The following is a 12,512-nucleotide window of genomic DNA, read 5'->3' as shown; positions in this document are numbered from 1 at the left end:
ATTTGTGTCTCTATCCCTGCCTATCTGTCTTGGTGTGTGCCTCTCTCTGTACGTGTGGGCTTGTTTTTGGCCGTGCTGTGCCCCGGCACTGGGCGGCCATTGCCAACACTGGGAGCTGCTGGGTACAAGTTCTTTTGGAAGTCTGGCCACCTGACTCAGGAACTGAAATCTGCACTGTGGGGCAGAACTGGAAGCCCCTGTTTTGAAATGTTTGGCATGTGTGTGCGTGCAAGATGGCTCTGCCAGCTAGTGCCACATGGCAGGGCCCTGCGCTGCATTTAGGGTCCGGGTTGAGCTCGCTAGTAGGTCAATAGTGGGATCTGAGTTTTATGCAGAAAGAACTGATGCAAATGGTGCAATGGGAACAATCTGGTTAGCCCTGTCTGCAGCGTGGAGAGGGGGCTGGCAGGGGAAAGTCAAGAATAGCTTGATTGGGCTGAATAGTTTTCCAATCTCTGATACAGGGGGTCCAAGCCGCCCAGCTTCTGGGGCGGCGGTGTCATAAGTTGGGTGCACAATTCAAATGTGTGTTGGGAAGAACTCCATGGTGCAGGGAGCCCCGGGGTGGGGATGAGTATCTTGGGGGCTGAATCCAGATTATCAGGCCTGCCTGGGACTGAGTGGTTCAAAGCCTTTATGGTGGCATTAGCGATGTGCAGGTACCATTGTGCTAATGCAGTGATCACACTTCCCCATGGAGATCTGGGCATGTTAACACAGAACATGGGGCAAATAGTGAGGCTTCCAATTCAGCCCAGAGGTGCTGGGCTGGGTGGTACCAACCTATTCCTGAATGTAGGGATGCAAGCCATGGTCTTTCGGTCACAGATCCAGGGGAGCAGAGCCAATACAGTACTGGGGTGGTTTGCAGTGAGGGGAGTGGGAGTTCAGTAGGCGGTACTTTTCTCTCACAGTCAGTGCTGACCCCGGTGCTCCAGTTCAGCACTACAGGGCACTGTACTGCAGGGGACAGGGTGGGGGCTCAGTAAGGAATGCTCGCCCTGTGGAGTCAGTGCTGGCTCCGGTGCCTTGATGCAGTGCTGGGTGTGTGTGTATGTTATGCAGTGGTGTAGGAGCTGAATAGGTGGTGCTTTTCTTTGATAGTATTGACACCAGTGCCTCAGTATAGCAGTAGGGGGCCTATGATGGGGTGAGGTAAGGCTTGGGCTACTGCAGGGGAGTGGGAGCAGCTGCCTGGTTAGACCCCTCTCCTCTCTACTTGCACTCCCTCCCCTCCTGCCCTCTGTCTGGGGAATGAGGGAGCAGAGGACCCCAATGGTTTTGAGATCAGAAGTCATGGGGAGCAGGGGCTGGGCCTGCTGGGGGAGAGGGTTCAAAAGTCACAGGGGAGGGGTGGCTAAAGATGACGGTGTGTGGGGGGGGAAGTGGAGCAAAGAGAGGACATTGTGTGGGAGTGAGGGGGCTGGTAAGAGACATTGGTCTCAGGGTTAAAGAACCCACCTCACAGACAGCTGCATCTCAGTGCAAGGCGAGGCAGTGCACCACCCCAGAGGTGGTTGCATCTCAGGTCTGAGTGAGGGATCATCGGTACTATTAAAGTAGTACCCAGCATCCCCAGCTGAGATCAAAGCCCCGCAGTGTGCAAGGCACAGCAGACACACAGTGGAAGTCCCTGCCTTGAAGAACATACAAACTCACTAGGCCAAGGATGGGAGGGAAAACTGAGGTACAGAGTGTGCAGTACCTGGCATAACAGGCCCACTGCTATATTTATACTACAAAACTATACAGCAGGGCTGTGGAAGAGGCTGGAATAGAACCCAGGAGTCCTGACCTTCTCCAACTACCCTGGCTTTAAGCCATGAGGCCCCACTCCTCTCCCAGAGCTGGGGAACCTAGAAGTCCTGGCTCCCAGGCCAGTGCTCTAGCCACTGGCCCATGCTTCCTCCCCTACAAACATCCTCCTTGAGGTCTCTTTATCCAGCACAGAGGAGGCCCAATTCCTGTCTCCCCTCATTTGTTTCTGGAAAGGCTGGTCCCTGAGTGCCAGCAATGGCAGTGCTGATTGGATTTTGCAGGAACACTTGCTGGCATAATTACCTCAGTCTGGCATTGGCGCCGGCTGTGGGGGGAGGATGCCGTTATCGGGGAGGTGGCCTGGCTGCTGTCAGGGAGTTGGGCTATTTATCCTTCGGCCTTAAGAGCATAAGCCTCCTTGGGGCTGTGCAGCTAAGAATAAGATGCCCAATCAGCAGTGTAATCTGGGGATGATCTGCAGTGAGATGCTGGCCTTTGGCATGGGTCCTCTGTGTGGGCGGGTGGGGCTGCCGCAATGTGGCACTGGGACCTGTACGGTCAGAGCCGGTTGCTCGCTAGGCTAGGCCTGTGGGGGAGGCTGGGCCCAGCCGGGCAGTGCTGGGGGCTCCCTTCAGAGGCTTGCTAGGCCAGGGCCTGTGTGGGAGGCTGAGTCCAGCTGGGCAGCACTGGGGATTCCCCCCAGATACTCGCTAGGCCAGGGCCTGTGAGGGAAGCTGGATCAAGCCAGGTGGGCAGCACCAGGGGTTCCCCTCAGACACTTACTAGGCCAGGGCCCACTGGGGAGGTTGGGCCCAACTGGGCAGTGCCAGGGGTTCCTCCCAGATGCTCGCTAGGCCAGGACCCATTGGGGAGGCTGGGCCCAGCTGGGCAGCATCAGGGGTTCCCCCCAGACACTCGCTAGGCCAGGGCCCACAGAGGAGGCTGGGCACAGGAGGTGGCTGGGTTTTACCTCATGCCCCATCCCTGGTTTCCCCTCTACAGCCTTGTGGTAGGCCAGGGTCCAGCCCTCTCAGCTCATGGAGAGAGGAAGCAGCCCAGAACCGCACTCCCCCTCAGAGTCCTTTCACTCTGTCTCATCTCCTCCCCCTGTGCCTTACACCCCTCTAACCCACTCCTCATTGCCCAGCTCTCCCAGTTAGGTCCCCCTCTCCTCAGGGGTTCCTGACATTGGGGTCACCCTGCCAGCCAGGCTAGGTTTCCTTGTCAGCTGCCTGTGCCCCAAAATCCCCATTGTCCCCAATTCTGGATACCCCCAAATCTGCATCAGCCCAATCCCCCAAATCTACATCACCCTTGAACCCAATTGCCCCAAATCCTCATTACCACCAATCCCAAATCACCAGTCCTCAAAATCCCCTTTGTTGCATTCCAAATTGCCCTAGTCCCTTATTACCCCAAGATTAATGTCACCCCAACCCCCAAAATACACTCATCCTGAAACCACATCACCACATCCCTCAAATCCCAATCGCCCCACATCTACATCACCACCAATCTAAATCCCTTTCACCCCTCTGATCCCAAACACCCACAAATATGCATGGCTCCAATCCTCCAAAAACACATTGTTCCAATCCCCCAATTACCTGACCTCCCAAAATCCCTGTTACCCCAATTGCCCCAAATTCTCCATTACTCCGAATCGTCACCCAATTCCCAGTCACCTCAACCTCACTATCTGTTTTACCCACCCCAATTGCCAGACTGAATCTGTTTGTGCTGTCACTCTCACCTGGCCCTCATGTAAATCTGTGCATGCACTGCCCTTGTGCTGGAGGTAATTTGCATGTTGGCGGTCACACTAGCCAGTCCCTAGTCCCAGCACTCATGGCAGAGAGAATGTCTGTGTGATTGCACTAACTCACCCCTCATGTGAGCGGGAACCTGTGCATGTGTGACTGCACTAACCCAATCCTTGTGTCAATGGGAATCCGTGCACACACAATGGCACTAACCAACCCCTAGTGTCAGTAGGAATTTGTGTGTGCAGTTGCACTAATCCAGCCCTCATGCTGAAGTGATCTTGCTTGTGATTGTACAAGCCTGTCCATGCAGTTGCCTCCCCCCTTCTGGGCAGCAAAGTGGCATCACTCAGTCACCTGCCACCATCCACTGGCTCTCCTGCATGGCTGTCATTTGTCTGGGGCCCATATACACCTTGTAGAGGGTGCCGTCTCTGTGGGAGCAGCTGTTGATGTTAGATGGGAGTTGGTCTGGGATGCCCATGGACTTCAATGGCCTCCTGCCAGTGTTCCAGTGACTCCTGCCAAGTCAGCTGCGGTGGCCATTTGACATGGATTTGGTGCCATGTTGCTGGTGTCTTTCTGCATCTAAAGGATCAGCAGCCCTGTGACCCCAGTCTTACCCTGGGCATGCTGGCTGGCCATCTTGGCAACTTGCAGAGCTGGGTTAATGCCTCCCACTGCACTGGTCAACCCTCCCCTGCCCCCGTCACTTGGCACCAGGAGTGTTCTGGGCTTTATATCATGTAATCCTGTGCCCCTGCTCAGCTGTGCACATCGCTTTACAAACACTAACCCTGCATGCCCTCTCAGCTTCTGTTGTGGAAATTAGAGGGAAACTGAGGCACGAGTGAGTGAGTAAAATAGCTGAGAATAGCACTCAGGAGTCCTGGCTTTCGGCCCTCTTTCTCTAAGCTCTAGACCAGGGGTGGCCAACCTGTGGCTCCAGAGCCGCATGTGGCTCTTCAGAAGTTAATATCTGGCTCCTTGCTTAGGCACCAACTCTGGGGCTGGAGCTACAGACGCCAGCTTTCCAATGTGCCGGGGGAGGGTGCTCACTGCTCAACCCCTGACTCTGCCACAGGCCCTACCCCTTCGCCCAAGGCCCCCACTCCTTCCTGCCCCCTTCCCTGAGCCTGCCATGCCCTCACTCCTCCCCCTCCCCCCAGAGCCTCCTGCATGCTGCAGGAGGCATGGGGAAGGAGGGGGAGGTGCTGATCATCAGGGCTGCTGGTAGGCATGGGAGAGCTGATGTGGGGCTGCTGAGGTATTACTGTGGCTCTTTGGCAATGTACATAGGTAAATTCTGGCTCCTTCTCAGGTGTAGGTTGGCCACCCCTGCTCTAGACCCTACTTCCCTCTCAGACCCAAGGATAGAATCCAGGAGTCCTCGCTCCCAGCCCTCCCTGATATAACTCACTGAACCCCACTTTCCTTCAAGGGACTGAGAGAGAATCCAGCATTCCCAACTCCAGGCCTCACTCTCCTCTAACCACTAGACCCCACTCCCTTTCTGTCAGGGCATACTTGTCAGCTGATACTCCAGTATCATGAGTTGGAGCTACGCTTGTGTAGGTGGTGGTAGATGCATGTATGCATTTGACAGCATGGCTGTGCATATGCAGTGTGATTAGGCAGCAATAAATATACATGCAGTGGGGAAGGGTGGTTTAGTGGGGAGGGCACTTGAGTGGGATGCAGGGTACCTGGATTCTATTCCTAGGACTGCCACTGATTCCTTGCATGAGTCATGTCCATTGCCTCAGAAATAGGACTGATGCTTCGCTGCCTCATAAAGCTAAGATCCATTGATTGTGAGGCACTTGGATACTATGGTGACAAGGGGAGCATAAGCTCTTTGTAGCAGAGCATTTTCATTGACCATGTGCCTGTACATCACCGATCATAGTGGGGCCCGGAGCCCAGTCATCTCTAGGAGTTACCTCACTGCAACAATTATTTTATATCCCAGAACACTACATCCAAAGAACTATGTTAAGATTTTAAAATACGGCCCTCAGAGTGCAACGTTAATTTGCACCCCTTGTGTTTATGCATTATGATACGGTCTTTAATTACATGATCACATGTTGGTTTTTTTCCACAGGACCCCTGCCTTGTTCAATGCACAGGACGGACAGTAACATAAACTAGGTGTGGCGCCATGCATTATTCACTGCACACTATCCAAACCCCACACTTCATACAGAATTAGTAATTTCCCCCTGGGCTTTTCAGTGTTGCTCTTATTGTACTATCTTAGTGCTTTACAGATGTGAATGAATTTATCTTTGCAACTTTCCTATGAGATGACTTGGCGGTTTATCCCCATTTTACAGATGGGAAACAGAGATTAAGGCCAAAAGTGTCAAAAGGGTCAGTTAATTTTGGGTGCCCAGTATGAGATGCATAGGGCCTTCTGTTTCAGGGAATTTAGCATTATATGGCACTTTTTATGGTCAGAGCACAGCTCCCCTTGACTTCAGTTACAGTTGTGAGTGCTCAGCACTTCTGCAAATCAGAACCCAAGATCTCAAATGGAGTGCTCAGAAAATGAGGCCCACACAGTTAGTGCCCACCTGTGAAAAGTTTGATGTAAGTGATTTGCCCAGCATCACACAGGAACTTTGTAGCAGAGTCCAGTTCTATAGGGCAGCATTCAGCTGCCTTAACCATGCCAGACCTTCCTTTTTCTTCCTGCAGTCCCCTGCCTCATTCACTGCCCACCTTCCAGCTTCTACAACAAATGAAGCAGGGGTCTGACAATAGCTTTCTTCACTACCCTACCTTGATCCATGTCCAGAACATGTCTGTTCTGTACACTGACAAAGCAGGGGTCCTGTGAAAAAATAGTATGTGATCATGTAATTAAAGACTATATCATAATGGATACGCACAGGGGGACGAACTGAGGTTGCACAGGCAAAAAATGTCATCATGAGGAACCATACTCATCCCCCAGTTTGAGTCATCAGCAGTGCTGCAACCTTTAATTCTCTACCACTTGAGCTAACAGCATAACAGGTAGGAGTAGTAGGCTGTTATCCTCTGTGGATTAGGCTCTAGAAGGAGTAAGGTACATACTTTTCAAGTGGGTTTTACGACTATTTGCTGTCAGCAGAGGAATGCAGAGACTCAGGATTCCTGGGTTCAGTTCCAGGTTTTATAGGTGATGTTTGCTAGTGGTTACAGACCATTCTGTCCCTTTCATCCTGCTCCCTAACTCCCCCAGTCGTCTCCCACTCCTGTCTCCCTGTATGTAGCTCCTGTCGCCAGCCCCTTCTGCTCTTTTCCCATCGTGGGGATGCCCACCCCAATGCCCCCCACCTGGCTCCTGCCCCCATTATCTTCCCTCTGTCCCTGTCTCCCCCACATCTCTTCCCCACATCTATTCTGCTCCCCTCTGCACTCTAGTGAGGCTGCATTCTCCTTCTTCTCCAGCATGGGGGAGCATTGAGAGCACAGGAGAGACCATTTTCCTGCTCTCACTTCTGATGTGAAGGTCTGGAGCATGCTCAGCGCAGTGGAATCTTTAGAAAATTTAGCTGCCAAACTTTAACAAGTCTCTACTTAGGATGTGAAAACTGAATTTTTTTCCCCCTGAGGCTCATAAATAGGCCAGATTTGGGTGGATCTTCATGGAAACAGCAAAAGGCATCTTCCTGACCCCAGAGTGGTCCCCCTGCCAAATTTCAACTCCGTGCTCCAATGGATTGAGGCCCTAGAGGAGGGGTAATCAATTATTTTTTGGCAAGGTCAAAATTTCTTGGTCAAGGTATGGTCAAGGTCCAGACTCCAGAGAAAATAATACAAAAACAATAACCAAAAACAACTACAGCATTTGGTCAAGAAACTTCCTGAAAAAGCACAAGATCAAATCCGCACAGACACACCCCTGGAACCCCGACCTGGGATATTCTATCTACTACCCAAGATCCATAAACCTGGAAATCCTGGGCGCCCCATCATCTCAGGCATTGGCACCCTGACAGCAGGATTGTCTGGCTATGTAGACTCCCTCCTCAGGCCCTACGCTACCAGCACTCCCAGCTACCTTCGAGACACCACTGACTTCCTGAGGAAACTACAATCCATCGGTGATCTTCCTGATAACACCATCTTGGCCACTATGGATGTAGAAGCCCTCTACACCAACATTCCACACAAAGATGAACTACAAGCCGTCAAGAACACTATCCCCGATAATGTCACGGCTAACCTGATGGCTGAACTTTGTGACTTTGTCCTTACCCATAACTATTTTACATTTGGGGACAATGTATACCTTCAGATCAGCGGCACTGCTATGGGTACCCACATGGCCCCACAGTATGCCAACATTTTTATGGCTGACTTAGAACAATGCTTCCTCAGCTCTCGTCCCCTAACGCCCCTACTCTACTTGCGCTATATTGATGACATCTTCATCATCTGGACCCATGGAAAAGAAGCCCTTGAGGAACTCCACCATGATTTCAACAATTTCCATCCACCATCAACCTCAGCCTGGTCCAGTCCACACAAGAGATCCACTTCCTGGACACTACAGTGCTAATAAACAATGGTCACATAAACACCACCCTATACCGGAAACCTACTGACCGCTATTCCTACCTACATGCCTCCAGCTTTCACCCTGACCACACCACACGATCAGTCGTCTACAGCCAAGCTCTGCGATACAACCGCATTTGCTCCAACCCCTCAGACAGAGGCAAACACCTACAAGATCTCTATCAAGCATTCTTACAACTACAATATCCACCTGCGGAAGTGAAGAAACAGATTGATAGAGCCAGAAGAGTTCCCAGAAGTCACCTACTACAGGACAGGCCTAACAAAGAAAATAACAGAACGCCACTAGCCGTCACCTTCAGCCCCCAACTAAAACCCCTCCAACGCATTATTAAGGATCTACAACCTATCCTGAAGGATGACCCAACACTCTCACAAATCTTGGGAGACAGGCCAGTCCTTGCCTACAGACAGCCCCCCAACCTGAAGCAAATACTCACCAACAACCACATACCACACAACAGAACCACTAACCCAGGAACCTATCCTTGCAACAAAGCCCGCTGCCAACTGTGCCCACATATCTATTCAGGGGACACCATCACAGGGCCTAATAACATCAGCCACACTATCAGAGGCTCGTTCACCTGCACATCCACCAATGTGATATATGCCATCATGTGCCAGCAATGCCCCTCTGCCATGTACACTGGTCAAACTGGACAGTCTCTACGTAAAAGAATAAATGGACACAAATCAGATGTCAAGAATTCTAACATTCATAAACCAGTTGGAGAACACTTCAATCTCTCTGGTCACGCAATCACAGACATGAAGGTCGCTAACGTACAACAAAAAAACTTCAAATCCAGACTCCAGCGAGAAACTGCTGAATTGGAATTCATTTGCAAATTGGATACTATTAATTTAGGCTTAAATAGAGACTGGGAGTGGCTAAGTCATTATGCAAGGTAGCCTATTTCCCCTTGTTTTTTTCTACCCCCCCCCCCCACGTTCTGGTTAAACTTGGATTTATGCTGGAAATGGCCCACCTTGATTATCATGCACATTGTAGGGAGAGTGGTCGCTTTGGATAAGCTATTACCAGCAGGAGAGTGAGTTTGTGTGTGTGGTTTTTGGAGGGGGGTGGAGGGGTGAGAAAACCTGGATTTGTGCTGGAAATGGCCCACCTTGATTATCATACACATTTTAAAGAGAGTGGTCACTTTGGATGGGCTATTACCAGCAGGAGAGTGAGTTTGTGTGTGTGTGTGTGGGGGGGGGGGGGGCGGAGGGTGAGAAAACCTGGATTTGTGCTGGAAATGGCCCAACTTGATGATCACTTTAGATAAGCTATTACCAGCAGGAGAGTGGGGTGGGAGGAGGTATTGTTTCATGGTCTCTGTGTATATAATGTCTTCTGCAGTTTCCACGGTATGCATCCGATGAAGTGAGCTGTAGCTCACGAAAGCTCATGCTCAAATAAATTGGTTAGTCTCTAAGGTGCCACAAGTACTCCTTTTCTAATAACAATACTGATAATAATAAGTAAATAAAAAGATGTCACGGTCCATTCAAAAGCATCTGGCTGTCCAAATTTGGCCTGTGGTCTACGTATTGACTACCCCTGCCCTAGAGCTTCTCAGCAAAATGGATCTGAGATTTTTTTTAACATGGGCAAAACAGTTTTTCCCTAGTTTCATCTTTGGAAACAGGTGAACCATTTTTGCTGAAACTTCCCAGAAAGTTTCAGCCTGAGGCAGAGTCCTGACCGGGAAAATTTCAGGACTGGACAACTGAAGTTTGGCAAAGTTATAAATAACCAAAACCAGGGTCTTCTAATGGCAACCTTACTTATAGATCAGTGGTTTTCAAACTTTTTAGGCTGTGTACCCCTTTCCAAATAAGGTAGTCTGCCATGCACCCGGGCTGAGATAGGCAGAGGTGACACGTGGGGGGTAGCAGGCGGGGTCATATGTCTCTCCCCCCCCGCCCCCCCCGATTTCTGCCTTTCATTTAGCAACAGCTTCTAGAGGTTTTCCAACCGTGGGGTGCACCCCCTTAGGAACATTTGGAGAGGTGAGCGGTGACACCAAGCGGCTCAGGCCAGTCCCGCATGGCAGGGCTTGGGAAAGGAGTGCCACCTCCGCCCCCTGACTCACCTCAGCGGGCCACCCAGTTTGAAAACCTCTCGTTCTGAGTTGCACAGCAGAAAGAAAACGTACACCAATGCAGCTGCTGTTTTAATTGAAAGGAGATTAAATGCTGATTAGATTGCCAAGTCTTACTAAATGAAATGCATTGTCTGCCGTTACAGGATTTTTCTTGCGTACACCCTTACGAGAGCTTGCGTACCCCAGTTTGAAAACCACTGGGTGGTGCTGCCAGCTCTGTGTATAACCAGCAGTTAACACTGAGCTCCCGGGATACCTGGGCCCTGAATTGCCCGGCCCTCACCCCCCAGCGATGTGTGGGCTGGACAGGGATTCTTTGTGAGCATTTTCCTGACTCTCCTTTTGGTCTGTAGGACAGACTGATGCCCATGAAGGGAATCCAGCTATAGGAATAGAGACCACAGAGCCGAGCAATCCTGACCACGTGGCACTGCAGCAAGACACCCAGTTCAGCAGCAGCAGGTGGCCTTTAGCATTCATAGGGTGTGGTGCGTTGGCCAGAACACTGGGCTAGGAATCAGGACTCCTGGGTTGTATTCCCAGCTGTGGGAAGGAAATGGGGTCTAACAGTTAGAAAAGTGGGGCTAGGAGTGAGAACTGCTGGGGTCTAAATCCTGGCTCTGGGCTAGGACCTGGGTCTAGTGGCCTAGAGAGAGGCGAGGCTGAGAGTCAGGACTCTTGGTTTCTATTCCTGGCTTTTCTCTTGGCCTTGAGCTAACCCCTTCCCCTTTCAATGCCTCCGTTTCTCCTCCCACCCCTTGTCTCTTTAGATTTTAAGCTCTTTGGGGCAGGGATTGTCTTTATGTATCTGTGCAGCACCTCACACAATGAGGCCCTGATCTTGGCCGGGCTGTGTACTGCGCTCAGCGCAATGGTGCCCTGATCTCAGTCTGTGCAGTGCCTCGCACGATGGGCCCTGATCTTGGTTAGGGTCTGTGCAGACAGGGCATCTGATACCATGGTGATGGGCCACACCTAAGAACCAGAGTGGACAAAGCCATATGAGGAGCTGTCCTGGGATCCACTGCTGTCTGAATTCCACCCAGTTCTTGGGCCTAAGGGCCCAGAGCTGCATGTGGGGTACCAATGGAGTGAGGGGATAGAGTGGAGCTTTGCTCTCCCTGTTCTGGTATGGGATGCCTCTGGGACTTAGGGCTGGATCTGCTCAGCTGTTTCCTGCTTTTAGCTGCTGTTAGCACTTGGGGCTGGGTGGGGAATGTAGTGCACCAGCAGGGAGATGCAGAGGCCGGCTCTATTAGGAGGCCCAGCAGACTGAGATGAGGATATGCTCAGTTCCAGGCATTGCTGTGTTGATACAGCCATGGGCCTAGCTCTCAATCACTCTGAGCAAGAGCAGGACAGGAACCAAGATGGCGCCCGTGCCCCCCCTACAACTCGGCAACAGCGTAAACAAAGGGCGCCAAGCGTCCTGGGGAAGGGAGATGATAGATGGGCCCTGTCAGCAGGCACCAGACGGGGCAGGTTAGACACAGAACAGGGCAGGGACTGGTGGAGGCTGGAGGGGGAGAGAAACCAGCCCAAGGCTTGGACAACTTAGAGCAGCCCACCCCGAAGGCTCCCCTCAGTGCCACAGCGCCCCTTAGAGCCCTTTGCAGGTAGCCATTCATTTACGACAACCCTCTGTGATCGGGGGTAGACTGGTGTTGTTATCCCTCATAGAAAGATAGTGAACACTGAGGTGCACAGAGGGCCTAAGGAAGCATAGTGACCTGGGGCAAAACCCAGGTGGCCTGGTTGTCACCACCAGCCCACACTCTCCTACCGCAGCCAGGGATAGAACCCAGGAGTCCTAACCCCAGCCCTCCCTGTTCTAAACCACTAGACCCCACTCCCCTGCCAGAACTGTGACAGGACCCAGGAGTTCTGACTCCCAGCCCCCCTGCTCTGACCCCTAGACCTCCTCCCACCCTTGCTGAGAAACAGGACTGTGTCTCTGGGGCAGGAGCAGAGACAGGAGTGCTGGAACAATTTTTATAGTGGGGGTGCTGCTGATGGAAACCCTGTATTTGGTGTTTTGTTATTACCACTTCAAGCCAGGGGGAGTGACAGCACTCCCAGCAGCCCTAGTTCCAGCACCACTGGGCAGACCAGTGGGTTGTCAGGGTTCAGCTTTGGGCTGGAGGTCCCCATGGTCTCAAGGGCCATCATTTGGCTAGAGAAGGCTGCTTGTTACCAGATTCCAGCCTCTAATAGCAATGAGCCCAGCACAATGGGTCTCCCTCCCTAATGCCAGTGAGTGCTGACAGCCCCAGCCAGGTGTGACATGGACGGGACGTGTGCG

At 51.8% G+C, this 12,512-nt stretch overlaps 1 protein-coding gene across 5 annotated transcripts in view; it reads left to right on the top strand.

Annotated features, from left to right (window-relative positions):
• Positions 1–12,512, top strand: part of SPTBN2 (spectrin beta, non-erythrocytic 2) — a 61,787-nt gene that overhangs the window by 4,917 nt on the left and 44,358 nt on the right. For 2 of the 5 annotated variants that reach the window (XM_075130461.1, XM_075130462.1), the window contains exon 2: positions 10,564–10,668. The exons of the other annotated variants lie outside the window; for them this stretch is intronic. The gene's annotated coding sequence lies outside the window, so the exon portion shown is untranslated. The remainder of the gene's footprint in view (positions 1–10,563; positions 10,669–12,512) is intronic. 5 annotated transcript variants of the gene reach the window in all.

The sequence above is a fragment of the Caretta caretta genome, chromosome 7, assembly GCF_965140235.1.
Source record: "Caretta caretta isolate rCarCar2 chromosome 7, rCarCar1.hap1, whole genome shotgun sequence".
In the NCBI taxonomy this organism is placed as follows: domain Eukaryota; kingdom Metazoa; phylum Chordata; order Testudines; family Cheloniidae; genus Caretta; species Caretta caretta.
The sequence above is the reverse complement of the archived record's forward strand: the minus strand, read 5'-3'. Positions and strand labels throughout refer to the sequence as shown.